The sequence below is a fragment of the Calidris pugnax genome, unplaced genomic scaffold (genome assembly GCF_001431845.1).
Source record: "Calidris pugnax isolate Ruff unplaced genomic scaffold, ASM143184v1 scaffold38, whole genome shotgun sequence".
Lineage (NCBI taxonomy): Eukaryota > Metazoa > Chordata > Aves > Charadriiformes > Scolopacidae > Calidris > Calidris pugnax.
Genome location: NW_015090995.1, coordinates 18,581,074 through 18,596,599, shown reverse-complemented (window position 1 = coordinate 18,596,599; position 15,526 = coordinate 18,581,074).

The following is a 15,526-nucleotide window of genomic DNA, read 5'->3' as shown; positions in this document are numbered from 1 at the left end:
GTAAAACTGAAAGGTTTGTGTCTTGCAGAAGCTGGGCATTTATTTCTTCCCCCATTTATACCAACTGAACCAAGGAGTTCTTCATTAAATGGAGCAAAAACATCCCAGTGGCTGGAGTCTACATGGGAAAATATGCAATGAATTTAGGTTTCCTTTAAAAAGCTGCTAGTGGAATTTCAGCAGTTTATGCTCCCTCCAGAGACCACCCACCAGAGCAGATCAGTCCTTTCTGAGATTGTTTTTTGCTTACTTTTAGTCATAGTTCAAATTCTGTACCTTTGGGTTGGCCAACATTCAAAACACACTCCTCCTCCATTTTTTGTCCTCTCCCTAGAAAAGCAGATCTGTTTGTTTTCCAGAAGAAAAAAATGCTCCTTCCCAAACATTTCCATGTGGCAAGGAGCCATGATATTCCCAGTTGCTCTGGTCTGGCATCTAAATCTGCAGCTCCTCTCCCAGAGCTTCTCATGGTGCATTTGACCTCTGCTTAGGACAGGACCAGCTCTTGAGATGTGCTATCAACACATAACCTGGTAGGTTTAACTCCTTCTGATCCTCAGGCCTTCTCTGGCCTCAAAATCAATGACTTGGCTTCCTGCATAACGTCAGCAACCTGCCTCCTGTACGATGTGGGGGTGTCCAAGCTCCATCGGTGCCTGGAGATGGTGGTTGGGCAGCCGTAAAGGTGTCCATGTCATCGCTTTCCTAAGAGCTTTATGGTACACAGCCCCATCCCTTGGGCTTTCTGCAATGGGTGAGCTTTCTCAAGAGCATCTGCCTCCTTGCCAGAAGTGGCTGACCCAGGCGTTATATTCAGCTTAGAGGAATACAAAGCCACAGTAAATGTTATGCAATGCCCACACTATTTTTCTCTCGATATGTTGTGACCCTGAGGACATGATGAGAGGAGATTCAAGATTTAATAAGCAGCACAGAGAGGGCAGGACCAGCCTGGCCCACGTCCTGGTCTGCAGTAGCTACGGAAAAATTTCCCCAGGTATGTCAGCTGCAGAGAAATGTTATTTTTCTCACTCTTCAGAGGACCAAGTGCCAGGCTGGGGCAGTGCTGCCTGGGTGCAAGCACAGGAGCACACTGTACCCAGAGTCACCTGAAAACTGCACTGCTTGTGGCCAGGTGGCAGACTGGATACAGAGGTGCCACAACCGCTTTGGTTTTTCTCTTCCTCGGGAAGTTTCCCAATGAATTTGAGCTAAAAACTTGCTAAAAACTTCTTGAATTTACCTGTACCAGTGACATCGGAGCAGCGGCAGCCGCTGCTTTGCACCTTAAGTGGCAATAATCTTCCTACCTCCAAACCCAGCCACCAAAGAAGAGTCTCAAGCCACCTCTGTAGTGAGACACGTAGGACAGGAAGCATTTCAAGCCTTGACATGGGGCATTCTCATGTAAGAACACGCCTTAAGAAGGAAATATGACTGGAAAAGCAAACTATTGCACTAAAATACGGAGCCTGGGAATAAAAGAACCCGTGTAGAGAGCAGACAGATCCTGGGGTACTTTAATCACCATGGCTTCAGCAACGGGAACCCTGAAACAGCTACGACAGCTTATGTACCATTAATGTATTAACAACTAACCCTTCTTTCCATACAAAAAGCTCAAGCAAAGTGTTCCAGCGCCGTGACCACCATCTCACCCACCACCTGGTGCCGCGCAGAGTTTCTCTGGTGCATCTTAGCCCTTTCCCATTCCTTGCAGAGCAGGTCAAGAGATGGTGCGTGAGAACATGAATAGTTGGGCTCTGCATTAATGCAGTTGCCTAGGTAAGTGTTTTTCAAATAGATTTGTGCTGGGGCTGCATGCCCGGCCCCAGCAAATTTATAGCGACCACAGGGTGACAGAGCACTAAAATTGTATTGTGATTGTACTTGGGAATTGCTCAGTTGGCTCTGAAAAGTAGCTGTGACTCTATAAATAGTAAGCACTTTATCATTTCTTGCCTGCTTTAAACACACAGCTATATTTCAATCATGATTCAGAGTAAATCAAATTCCATGTGAGGTATGGTAGAAAAGTTGTACGCGCCAGAGGTGCACCCTGAGCTCATATAAATCAGCGCAGCTCCACCGGTGCCTGGGGAGAGGATGCCAATTTGTGCCAGCTGAAGATCTGCAGGGCAGCGTTACTATCGTTCTCTTAAGACCGAGACACAAGTAGGTAAACACCGAAGATGAAATTATTCACTGTGGTCCTCACTGTCCTCCTGAGAGCTGCAGAAAAAAAGGCACTGTAAAAGTGCTTATCCTCTCCTACATCATTCATTCTTATAAAAATATTAGAAAGCTGTTGGTTAGAACTAGCTATAATTTGCCATAAATCTCGGTGCTACGTAACAGTACATTTTGTTTAGGAATATGACCTGGGAATTAGAAACCCAGTGAGCCATTGCTTTTTTAAATGCCATAGAGCCAGAATTTCTTCACAGCAGGATGCAAATAAACTCAAAATAAATTAGTGCTTACCAGAGGGGAAAAGGGAACAGGATCTATATACTAGGTAACACTACAAAACAAAAGATTAATGAAACCCTCACTTGACAAATCTAATAGCCAAGGAGCTAAAAAATGTACCCATAAAAGGTAGTATTAATTGAAGAGCTGTGGGGAAACATGCAGCTGTTATAGCACAAATATATTTTCCTGCTCTCTGCAGCTGTACAGCTTGCTGCGCACACCATGTTCTTCCTCCGAGTTGGGCTTATAACTGTCTTTTTAATGCACAGTTGCACAGTGTCTTAGGTCAGAGGGAATCATTAAATCATCCAGCCTGGCTTTCCACATAACACAGGTCTTTGCGTTTCACCCATTTACCTCCACGTCGAACCCAGCAACTTGACGTAGGCAATATTTTTTTTGCCTCGGCCTCAGATAAAAGTTCTTGGGCTCGGGTGAAGTGTTTCTGCCTTTTCTCTGAGGATAACTACACTGGGTGTCTGGGAATACGTGGAAACACTCCTCTGTAGCTGCTTTCAAAGGACTGCGAGGTACCAAAAAGGCAAAGGCTGATGTTATCCCATGTTCCTGAGCCCTGTTTTTTTCAAATACCCTCTCCTGGTGGCATCAAAGCCCTCTTCTGACAGAGCAACAGGCGCAGCCACCGCACAGGATCGCCAGACAGCACATCGGCACGTCCACAAAAGAGTTAAAGCAAACCTTCAACACATCTTAAATAAATCCATTTATTCCAGGGTTTCATAGAAACCATATAGCTGAAATTGCTACAGGATAATTCCTTATAAGCCTTATAAGAAACGTTGCTGTCCCAGAGCCCCAGTACAAATCCTGGCAAGAATATTGGAGATAACAGATTGGATGCCATGGAAACCGAGACAGACCTAATTTGAGCAGTAACCATTGCTGTTATTTATTTAATTCTGATAAGCCATCTAAATGTAGAATGACTAAAGGTTCCTCCGCGCTAAAAATAGCAGGCTTGTAATATTTTAAATCGCAAATCGCTGGTGTTTGACAATATTTTGGGCGCCTGACATCAACGTTTTGCATGCACTTTTGAAACCTCACAATTAACCCCACCGTGGTTCATCCCGTAAGAAGGAGAAGAGCGCCTTGTCCCTTCCTTCTTGTATTAGTGTTGTACATCAAGGATGCTTTCCATCAGCCTGGGCTTCTCCCAGGAGAGTGGGAGTGGGATGTCCCTGCTGCCCTCTCCTCCTCTCCCAGGGTTAAATGGGGGAAAGAAGGTGCAATTGGGCAATAGGAACCAAATTTCCCTTTCCCCAATTGATTCCCAGATCTTCTGTGATTGTTTATCTGAACGCAGCCATAAATAAAACACCTCCTGAGACACATCACTTCCCAGCCTGCTGGCACCTCCTGTCTGGTTTTGCACCCCTTTTGCCTCCCTCTCCTGAGCTGGAGAAGCAAAAAGCCACTGGTGTAAATTTGCAATTTCTGGGGTTTTGGGGATTTTGCAAATGTGCAGGGGAGAGGAAAGGTTGCTGTTGGGATGGCAATACCACCTGATGGACCAAACTGAATAACCTCATGTCTCTGCTGTGTTTTCTACCGTTGTAATCTTCGCTGTTTCCACAGCAGGACTAACACCTCCATTTCTCTGCTGGTGCGGATTTTAACCTTAAAGTGTAAATGCAGCTGTATTCCCTGGGAGGTTGTACACACCGTGTACAACACATTAAAAAAATCATAGATGTGCTTTGTTTCTAAGACATTCTCTCTGCTTCTTGCACTCCTACCTCCAAAGAGATGAGCAGCAGCCCCGGTCCTGTCCCCATGCACCCAGTCCCTCAAAGCGGCATTTGCCCTCCTGTGAGGAAGGTCCACCAGCCAGAGCATCCGGATCCCCCTGTCCCTGGGCACACCTTCCCTTTGGAAGCTTCCCCATCCTCCTCCACTTGCCTTGGTTCTTCATCTCACCATCTTTTCAGCCAGGAGTTCATGGTGTGAATGGCAAGGGTTGAAGCAGCTGCCATCCAGAGAAGCCTAAATCATTGGCTGGGCTCATGAAGCTACAAGGCTGGAACCTCTTGCCAATTAACACCAGATAGTGCTGATTACATCAATGTTGCAGTCTCAGGCTAAGAGCTAAGGATCCTGGCCATGGCACTTAATGGCAGTTGCAGTCTCAGGCTAAGAGCTAAGGATCCTGCCTGATCATGGCACTTAATGGCAGCCTGGATTTTGTATAGAAAGGAGGCCAGAAGATGCTCCAAGGGCTGGAGCACCTCTCCTATGAAGACAGGCTGAGACAGTTGGGGTTGTTCAGCCTGGAGAAGAGAAGGCTCCGGGGAGACCTTATAGTGGCCTTCCATATCTAATGGGGCTACAGGAGAGATGGGGAGGGACTCTTGATCAGGTACTGGAATGCTTGATGAAATTCAACAAGGGCAAGTGTAGGGTCCAGCACCTGGGGAGGAATAACCCCATACACTGGTACAGGTGAGGGGCTGACCCGCAGGAAAGCAGCTCTGTAGAAAGGGGGACCTGGGAGTCCTGGTGGACAATAAGTTGACCATGAGCCAGCAATGTTCCCTTGTGGCCAAGAAGGCCGATGGTCTCCTGGGGTGCATTAAAGAGAGCATGGCCACAGACCAAGTGAGGTCATCCTCCCCCTCTACTCTGCCCTGGGGAGGCTACATTTGGAACACTGTGTCCAGTTCTGGGCTCCCTGGTTCAAGCAGGAGTTGGATATTAGGAAGAAATTCTTTGCTGTGAGGGTGGTGAGAGCCTGGCCCAGGTTGCCCAGAGAAGCTGTGGCTGCCCCATCCCTGGAGGGGTTCAAGGCCAGGTTGGACGGGGCTTGGGGCAACCTGGTCTGGTGGGAGGTGTCCCTGCCCAGGGCACGGGGTGGAACTGGATGATCTTTAAGGTGTCCTCCAACCCAAACCATTCTATGATTCCATGTTCCTATGAAATTATCAATATGTACTGTGTCCAGTTCTGGGCTCCCTGGTTCAAGAAGGACAGGGAACTGCTGGAGAAGGTACAGCAAAGGGCTGCAAAGATGATTAGGGGACTAGAACATCTCTCTTACAAGGAAACACTGAGAGACTTGGGCCTTTTTAGTCTGGAGAAGAGAAGACTGAGGGGGAAACTGATCAACACCTATGAATACTTAAAGGGTGGGTGTCAGGAGGATGGGGCCAGTTCCTTTTCAGTGCTGCCCAGCGACAAGACAAGAGGCCACGGGCACAAACTTAAACATAGCAAGTTCCATCTAAACATGAGGAGGAACTTCTTTCCTTTGAGGGTAGCAGAGCCCTGGAAGAGGCTGCCCAGAGAGGTGGATGGAGGTGGAATGTCTCTGGAGACATTCCAAACCCACCTGGACACATTCCTGTGCAACCTGCTCTGTCGGGGGGGTTGGACTAGATGATGTCCAGAGGTCCCTTCCAAGCCCTGTGATTCTGTGATGTTCTATTTCACTTTGCAATTAGCTGAACTCTGTAGCATTCGCCAAGCCCTTCTCATCTGCGGCGCAGGGCTGAAGGGTGGGTTGTCAGGGTTGTTTTCTTCAAGGATCCAGAAGTAGGGCTGCAAGAAAGATATTCTGGGCAAGAATCAAAATGAATAAGAATCGCTTTCAGGATCTGTCACAGAAGAGCCAGCATATATTTAGCTTCCATTGCTCTCGTTTACAAACAGGGAGAAACACCAGGATATTTATAGCCCTCAAAGACCTCTTTCAAAGCATCGCAGCTCCGAGGGTCCACGCTGGGATGGACGAGCAGTGATACGCCATATTATATACCCGGGTATACCATTCAATCTATATATGGCACAATAAGACTGGAATTATCTTGAATAAGTGCAGGTAGCGATTTACAGCTTTTTACCGTCTCACTGACTGTGTGCTGCAGGACTGTTGCCAGTTTAAGGCTTTAATGGTTAGCAATTATGTTCAGAAGTGAAGGGTTCATTCATCAGCTAGGGCTTAATCTCCAGCACGAGATGACTGCGCAGTGAATATTCCACAACACGCTGCTCACGTTATCTGGGTAAATGAAATCCTGTCGGGCAGGCTCAAGATGAAGGGTCAGAATGGCAGTTTCCTCCAAAAACCTGCACAAGGCTTCTAAAAACCAGGTTTTCGCTGTTACAGAAAGAGAAACAGTTTCTAGTCTAACTTTCCAAAAGAAAAAAAAGTTGGAGGGGGTAGAGGGCATGTGAGATCTGGCATCCTGGTTAGCTCTCTTTTCTCATTAGAGCCTGCAAAGACGTTCATCTTCTGAGGAGTATCCGACGGCTGCTTTTCATAAAGGAAATCTCTCCTGAGTTATCCGACTAACGGCAAAGAAGTACCTTCTGAAAGGATTTTTGTTCAGACGGTTTCACAGCGCGATAAAACGCTGATTATTCAAATATAATAGGAAGGTGTTGAATAACTTCAAACTGAGATTTCACATAATAGATGTCTGACTGTCTATATTTAGCCACCCAAATCTATACTTAAATGCCTACGTAAAAATGGGCAAACGGAAATTGGCCATTGGAAGTTGATTGTTACAGCTCACATCACCATTGCTATGAGTTTGTTGGTACCATTTCATTTTTCCTTTCTCTTTCTAATCCTCCTCCTCTCTGCTACTACGCTTCTTCCCCACTGTCTTCCTCTGCCTTTTAATAAGGAGACGTGAAAACTACACTTGGCTTGGAAGGTGCTTGGGCAGCAGCACCTTTGAAAATTTCAACCAGGACTTTGAAGGATACTTGAAAACTTCAGTGACCTTAAAGAGGTGATGTAATGCAACCACTGTATGCCCAGCTCCTTCCACCTTCTTTGGAGACCCCTTCCACCAACCCCCCAGCTGTACTGACACCCCACCAGAGAAGAACATGGGTGCTTAATAGCCCATTCCTTGAATTACACATAATATTGTGCCCTAAATTTAAATAGATAAATCTTTGACCCCGTAGACTTCAAGGGACTTATCTCCCTACACACCAGTGTGTGCAAGATGAGAACCTGGCCACTGTCTGTATAACAACCCACCACTGTTCAATGCTGAAACCTTTTGCCATCCCTCCCCTGCTTCAAAGCCGAGGCAATTTCATTACACCGGAGGGCACGGGGAGGAATTGTTAATTCTGTTTAATTCTAGAGCTGCCCTTGACATTCAGCAGAAAGATACGAGTGTACCAAAAGAAGTGTAAATAAGGTTAACACATCAAGAGAATTGCTCCTAAAATTGAAAAATGTAGTCATCTGCTGACAACAATCTATTCTCTCCTCGCAGAGTCATAGCAGGGCCACTGTGACTACAGCTACGGTTGAGTCAGCATTTCCATTATCAACTGCCATTTTCAAGGATTTATATCTTGCTTCAAAGCCGAGGCAATTTCATTACACCAGAGGGCATGGGAAGAAATTGTTAATTCTGTTTAATTCTAGAGCTGCCCTTGACATTCAGCAGAAAGATACGAGTGTACCAAAAGAAGTGTAAATAAGGTTAACACATCAAGAGAATTGCTCCTAAAATTGAAAAATGTAGTCATCTGCTGACAACAATCTATTCTCTCCTCGCAGAGTCATAGCAGGGCCACTGTGACTACAGCTACGGTTGAGTCAGCATTTCCATTATCAACTGCCATTTTCAAGGATTTATATCTTGGCCATTTCAAAAAAAAAAAAAAAAAAAGCATTTCTTGGCTGAAATTTCCATACAAGCTCCTTGGGCCTGATCACGCCTCTGCTCTCCACCTGGTACTATCAGCTGTTCCTGCCCAGCATGAGTATGAAACACTCCAGCTCTGAATTACTGGCAATCGAACCGCTTTGCACAACATGGACCGACAAGTGAAGGGGCAAGAGATCAGCAAATCCCTGCGTTTCCCTGCAAAAACGCTGCCTTTGCTGAAGGCGGACATCAGAAGGCTGCCAGAGCTGGAGAGAGTTATTCCAGTGAGCTCCCAGAAATTAAGTCTGGCGAATGGCTCCCCTGCCGTGCCAGGTAGCGCCGTCACAGAATCCGGCGTGTTATAACCTGAAATCACAACTGTTGGGTTTGCCGTCAAAGTTTTTTCCCTCAAAGACAGCTCTTACGGGGGTTTACTCTGTGTTTGACTCCTGCCTGCAACAGACAGGCAGGCTGACAGCTCCTTTGCGATGCGCTCTTCACAGAATCACAGAATCGTAGTGGTTGGAAGGGACCTCAGAGATCATCGAGTCCAACCACAAAAAAAAAACAAAACAAAAAACCAACAAACCACCACCCGCACCCTAAACACACAACAACAGCCAAACCAAACCCATCACCCACCCACACAACATCCCACCACAAACCAATAATCTTGGGCACTAGAGCATGCCCTGAAGATCATGTCTACCCGTTTCTTAAATACCTCCAGGGATGGTGACTCCACCACCTCCCTGCGCAGTCCCTTCCAATGCCTGACAACCCTTTCAGTAAAGAAATGGTTCCTAATATCCAACCTGAACTTCCCCTGGCACAACTTGAAGCCATTACCCCTTGTCCTATCGTCGGTAGCTTGGAAGAAGAGACCGACCGCCGCCTCTCTACACCCTCCTTTCAGGTACTTGTACAGAGCAATAAGGGCTCCCCTCAGTCTCCTCTTCCCCAGACTGAACACCCCCAGCTCCCTCAGCCTCTCCTCGTAAGACTTGTGCTCCAGACCCCTCCCCAGCTTCGTTGCCCTTCTCTGGACCCGCTCCAGCACCTCAATGTCCCTCTTGTGGTAGGGGGCCCAAAACTGGACACAGTACTCGAGGTGGGGGGCTCACCAGTGCCCAGTACAGGGGGACGATCACTTCTCAGGTCGCTTCCTTCGCGAAGCTACCACCGGGTTTTAGAAACTGTTGGTAACAAATTACTCAGCTACACAGGACAGATCTTCTGCCATCAAGAGATTATTCAATGACTATCAGTTCAGCCACGGGAAGAGGGGCTTTTCATCAAAAGAGGGAGAAAAAAGAGCGGTCGCGTGCACATCGGCTGGCTCTCTCCCACCCTGCAGAAGCAGGGGGAGGTTTAGCTCAAAATTTACATTAAGGTTCTCCATCTGGCACCAAGTCAGACCACGGACTCGCTGAACTACATCAGCTGGGTGAACTGTGAGAGCCCCCAGACAGCCCACGGGAAGTGACACCGAGGGTTCACGTTCATCACGGCTTTGCACTGCCAGCCTGGCTGCTAAAGGCGACTTCTTGTCGCAGAGCTGACCCCGAGTTAATTTGACAAGTTAATTTTAAACTACTAACTCACATCCTACAAGCCGGTTGTGTGTCGCAGCAGGTCATAAATACAGCTTATATTAGGTTAAATGAAACTGGCTTCACCAGGGCCAGTTCACCACCAATGGGTTATTTTGGTCCTCCTTGATGTTGGAAGAGCATTGCAAGACCTACATGTGACCAAGTCCTTCACACACGTAGAGGCTGGATGGAGACACCATGTTGTAATCCCAACACCTGGGATGGAGAGAACATTTTTCCACAGCCTTTTCCCCCATCTCTCCTTGCACACATCAGCGAACCCCTGCCCTGGGGCTGTGAGAGCCTTCAGGAGCAGTGATTCCGCACAACCTGCTCCTTTGGGCATCCCCATGCTGTAGGACCTTTGAGTCTTCCTACCTATGGGTGCTATTGGCACAGCCCAGGTCTCAGCATGTACTTTAATGAAATTATTTTGTTTGGCGTTGTTTATACAAATCCTTAATAAGCTTTGTGTTTTCACTCTGTTTTCTCTGTGCAATTTTTCCCCAAAGGAGAAGGTTTTATCCTATCGGTTCTCATGCAGTAGTCCTGAGTTACTACATTGAGTTGGCCTCTTTCTTATGTTTTTTCTTGCCTTATGAATTCTTCAAAACCACATCCCTTCCTCTGTGTCGAGTGTTTCTTTTCCTCCTGTGATCCATCGTGGCTGTCACTTCCCTTCTAATGACACTGAAATGGAAGTGCCATGCTGTCAGGCTAATCAATGCTAATCATACAATTTAAATGATCAGCCAGTCTTCAGAGACTGTATTTAGTTGCTTTATATCTGAAAGAAATTGAAGAGAAACAAAGCTAAAATCTGTAGACCTCAGAATGTGTTTAGGTAAATTGGGCGTATGTAATTTCCACCAGAAAACACCTCACAGCAACTATTTATGTAAATATGGAGTGTGTCTCAATGAGAAGTGTAATTCATCTTTTCTCTGCCTTTTCCTAGCTAGAACTAAATATCGCCGTTGGGATATTTTTAAGTTACACGGAAGAATGAATCTAAGTCTCCACGGGAGGCTTCAACACGGCGAAATACTTAAGCCCTCGTGTAACTTTAAAAGGACACAAATAGTCCCACTGGAGTCAATGGGATTTAATACACATACTTTTGAGCCAAGTTGAATCACGGCCTGAACAAATGCTGGTTTCATCTTACAGAATTGTGTGACCGGATCCCCTACTTCCAGCCACAGCCCGGGCTCTGCCGAGGGCTCTCCATCGCTCACCGCCTGGACACCAAACCCAAATCCTGCCCCACTTGCAGCTTAACAGGACTCAATTTTTTAAAAGTCACATTTTCCAGACATCAGACCTCCTCTGTTAGAAGTAACACTAGATATGGCTATTATAATATAAGATTCCAAGGAAAAGTATTTGCCAGTCCATTTACTTTATGCATTTGTCAATCATTAACATATCATCACTATCATTGTACGGCGAGTCCTCCTGTCTGTATCTGACTGTACTCTCCTACAGGCTTTTCCTGTCACCAGCATGTCCCTGCACAGCAGCAGGAGGGACAGCAAAGGACCAGAACACAAACACACAGCTGTAAGGACAGGAAACTCACAGGAGCTCTTGGGATGGAAGTTGTAGCCACAGGGATTTATATCACCCAGGTGGAAACGGTCCTCATCTGACTGGGAGAAGTATCACTGGTCATGCCACCACCCTGGACGGTGTTAAGGACAGGGAGGGTAAGAAAGGGCACCATGCCATCTGTGTGGCAGTCAGGTTCCAGCCACTGCAACTCATAGAATCATAGAATGATATAAGGACAGGAAACTCACAGGAGCTCTTGGGGGGGAAGTTGTAGCCACAGGGATTTATATTGCCCAGGTGGAAATGGTCCACATCTAACTGGGGGAGGGTCATGCAACCACCCTGGACGGTGTTAAGGAGGGAGGGTAAGGAAAGGGCACCATGCCATCTGTGTGGCCATCAGGTTCCAGCCACTGCAACTCATAGAATCATAGAATGATACGGTTTGGAAGGGACCTTAAAGACCATCCAGTCCCACCCCCTGCCCTGGGCAGGGACACCTCCCACCAGACCAGGTTGCTCCAAGCCCCATCCAGCCTGGCCTTGAACCCCTCCAGGGATGGGGCAGCCACAGCTTCTCTGGGCAACCTGTTCCAGGGTCTCACCACCCTCACAGCAAAGAATTTCTTCCTAAGATCTCATCTCAATCTCCCCTTTTCCAGTTTGAAGCCATTTCCCCTTGTCCTGTCACTCCCCTCTCTGATCAAGATTCCCTCCCCAGCTTTCCTGGACCCCATTTAGGGACTGGAAGGGTCTCTAAGGTCTCCCTGGATCTGTCTCTTCTCCAGGCTAAACACCCCAACTCTCTCAGCCTGTCCTCATACGAGAGGTGCTCCAGCCCTTGGAGCATCTTCCTGGCCCTCCTCTGGACTTGCTCCAACAGGTCTATGTACCCTGTCCTCATACGAGAGGTGCTCCAGCCCTTGGAGCATCTTCCTGGCCCTCCTCTGGACTTGCTCCAACAGGTCCATATACCTCTTGTGCTGAGGACTCCAAAGCTGGACACAGCACTGCAGGTGGGGTCTCACCAGAGCGGAGCAGAGCCACTCCTGCATGGCTCAGTGTCCCTCCCTCTGTCTCAGCCCAGGTGGACATCAGGCAGGGCCAGGCAGTGGGGTCAGGAGAAGCTGCAGCACACCCACATCTTTAACACGGCCACCAGCATGCAGCCTTCCACCATATGGATGAGGAGGAGGAGCGTGGGCCGGGGTGCTTGCTCCGTACAATCATCACAGGGGGATCAAACCGAGTCCAAATGCTCATCATCCAAATCACAATTTAGCCTTACATCCAAGCAGACTTGGGTCTGTGGGCTATAAACACCTTTAAAAATGGGGAGGAGGAGATGAACTCTCTCCCAGGCTGAGGAGAAAAGAGGTGATTTAAATATTAAACTCTCCCTGTCTCTGGAAAGGTTAGATGTGCCTACGACAGGATTTTTTCTGTGGGCAAGGTTTCTCTGTACCCTTCAAATCAGAGAGATTTAACTGTGGACAACAGAATCCCACAGCTGCGTCAGACAACAAGCTTCATCCTTTCCCTATATAGAAGGTTTTCCAAGCTTCTGTTACCAAAAAGGGAACGGGCAAGCTGAGCAAACCTGTTCGCTTGCCAATTTAAGGATTACAATTCAACTGAATGCTATGGCTCTGCACACCCAAAGCAACTAAAATATTGACAAGGCTACTTCCAGGACTGATAGCGTTGCTAAAAAAGAACCACAGTAAATAGGGCAATTGACTGGAAGCTAAAATGGTCTATGCTTTCTGGGCGAAAAAAAAAAAAATCCTTCAAAGATATTTATTAATTCATTATTCAATGGTGACGTGCATAGCGCGGCGCGCACTTAAACATGAGGCACCGCTGTAGCTGCTTCTTGAAATTCTGATTTGCTTAAAATATTTAGTCCATTTTCATGCTAATTAGGGAGCAGTCAAGAAGGGAAGCCAGAGATCTGCGAGAGGAAGAACAGATCTTCTCATTGAAATGAAACTTGCCCCTTTCACCCCTCCCCGCAGCCAAAATCTTACACAACCTTATAAACACCCTCATATATTTCAGCCAATTGAAGCAATCAGAGGTAGAGGACAGAACACAGCCAGCGCAGGCCAAGAGGTGAGGTACGTCAGCCGTGGTCAAGAATTAGAGGTAAGAGACAAAATGCAATGCAACAGCTGTCAAAAGCAAATCAAGGTCCTTGGAGCCTGCTGTGTTCCCAAGCTTGGCTCTTCTGCTACCCCAGTAGCGATAATTGTACATCTGGCAGCAAGGATTTGAGCACAGAAGCAGCTCTCCAGTCATTTCTCAATTGCAATTGTGACTGGAGGATGCCAGGGCTGGCTGACCAGCTGGGAAACAGCAGCTTTTGCCAACAGGATCAAAAGACTAATCTTTCTGCATACTGTGATATTATTACTCTGGAGTTCCAGGTTTTGGGGGCTCAGGATTTTCAGCTCTCTGTTGCATTTCTCTATCTGTTCTCCATCCCACCCACTCTCTTCCTCGGGCAACAAATGGAGCCGTCCACACAGAGCCAGTCGGGGGAGAATGAGGGGCTGGCAGCTGTAACCCAAATCCCAAATTTTGTGATTACAACAATTGGTTTTGGACCCAGTCCAATAATTAAAGTACCATTTGTTTAGACAGTGCATTTCTTAGGCTTTCCAAGGCTGTTCCAGACAAACGTCCCTTCCCCGGGCCAACAGAAGGAGATTGACCATGGCATTGCAGCAGATCTGGCTGGAGGTGGAAACTCCACCTGGGAACTGCAATCTAAAGGACCATGGTAGAGAGGAGGCAGAAATCCCATTTCATTTTACCTCTCAGGCTGAAAGCAGCGTTCAAAACGTTGCCCAGAAAATGTTGCCTAGAGAAACTAGTAAAACGGGTAAAACAAAAGAGAACGATGTCTGGGAAAGCTGCTGCTGCAGTAGAGAGAACATTGCCCTAAGAAACATCCTCTTTGCAGATACATATTCCACCATTTCACAGCTCAATTGAAGGTGCAAGGAGAACTACCCCAAGAGATTTGGCTGCAGAGAACTAGTACAAAGAGACTCCAGAGAAGAAACAGGCAGTTGCATCTTCCTAGATTACTAGATTCCTAGAGCAATTTGCAAAGAGTATGAGATGGATCTGGGTGATGCTTCCCACCTGCACAAGTTTTATGAGCAAGTTCATTACTTCTTCCTGCTTTACTATTTTATTTTCATTGAGAAGCACCGGCAGCGCTTTGGTGATACCTAGTCCTCCACACAAAAAAAGAAAAAAAAAGGGGGAAAGGAGTTCTCCTTCTAGAACAAGCCCTGACTCATCCCAGTGAGTCAGGCTATCATTCATTTAAGTTTGTCTGATAACTTTGAATCTCCAACTTTGGATGGGTGCACAGACCTTTCCATTGGCAAGTGCCAGAAGTTAACCCTCTACCCACTCATTAAAAGCCACAATGACCTCCTACATACAGCGTGAACTGAATTCCCACTGCCTTTAGGAGTTGGAACTGATTCCTGCCTACACTGTGGTCTGTAGACAACCTCGAGCTCTGGAAGTACGTCTGTTTGCATAGGAATGCAAAAAGTACTTAACATCTACAACTCATCATTTTAGCTCTGATTTTTCTCTCAGATCTCTAAACAAATATTGTATAATCCACCAAGAAGCTGCCTGACTGTCACCCACCAGAACTGACCCTGCTCTGAATCCAAGGGATTTCACTGCCCTTTCATTTTGCCGCTGCCGTTCCGCCAGCTGAAATTTCGAGCTGCAAATTGCATTTGAGAAGATGTGCAAATATTTTAGGTGCACAATCAATAGGCTGCAGATGACAAATTACAAATTAGGGAAGGGATGGCTGGCCGTAAAGCACGGCTTCAACGCTGAATTAAGAAGTCTAATAAAGTGACAGCTACCATCGTGCAACATAGACATCTGATTCACTCTGCCAGAGAGTGCATTATTTCAAAGAAACATTTATAAGGTATTTATCTTAGCCTATTCATCAGCTCCCATCAGATCAAGAGTGTCGCTACACTACAAATTCTGTCCTTAAAATAAAGCTGTGAAAATTGAAAGGCTAAAGAGATGAAAGCTACATTACAGGTAATGCAAAAATGTACGCTAATTATCTATGTATGGAGAAATTCCTCTGCCGTTTTGAAAGCAGTGGTCTGCTCTCTCACATGGTATGATGCAATTGGCATGTGGGGAAAGCACTTTGCCATGTTTTAATAAATATTTTCCTGATGAAGTCTGATCCTGCTT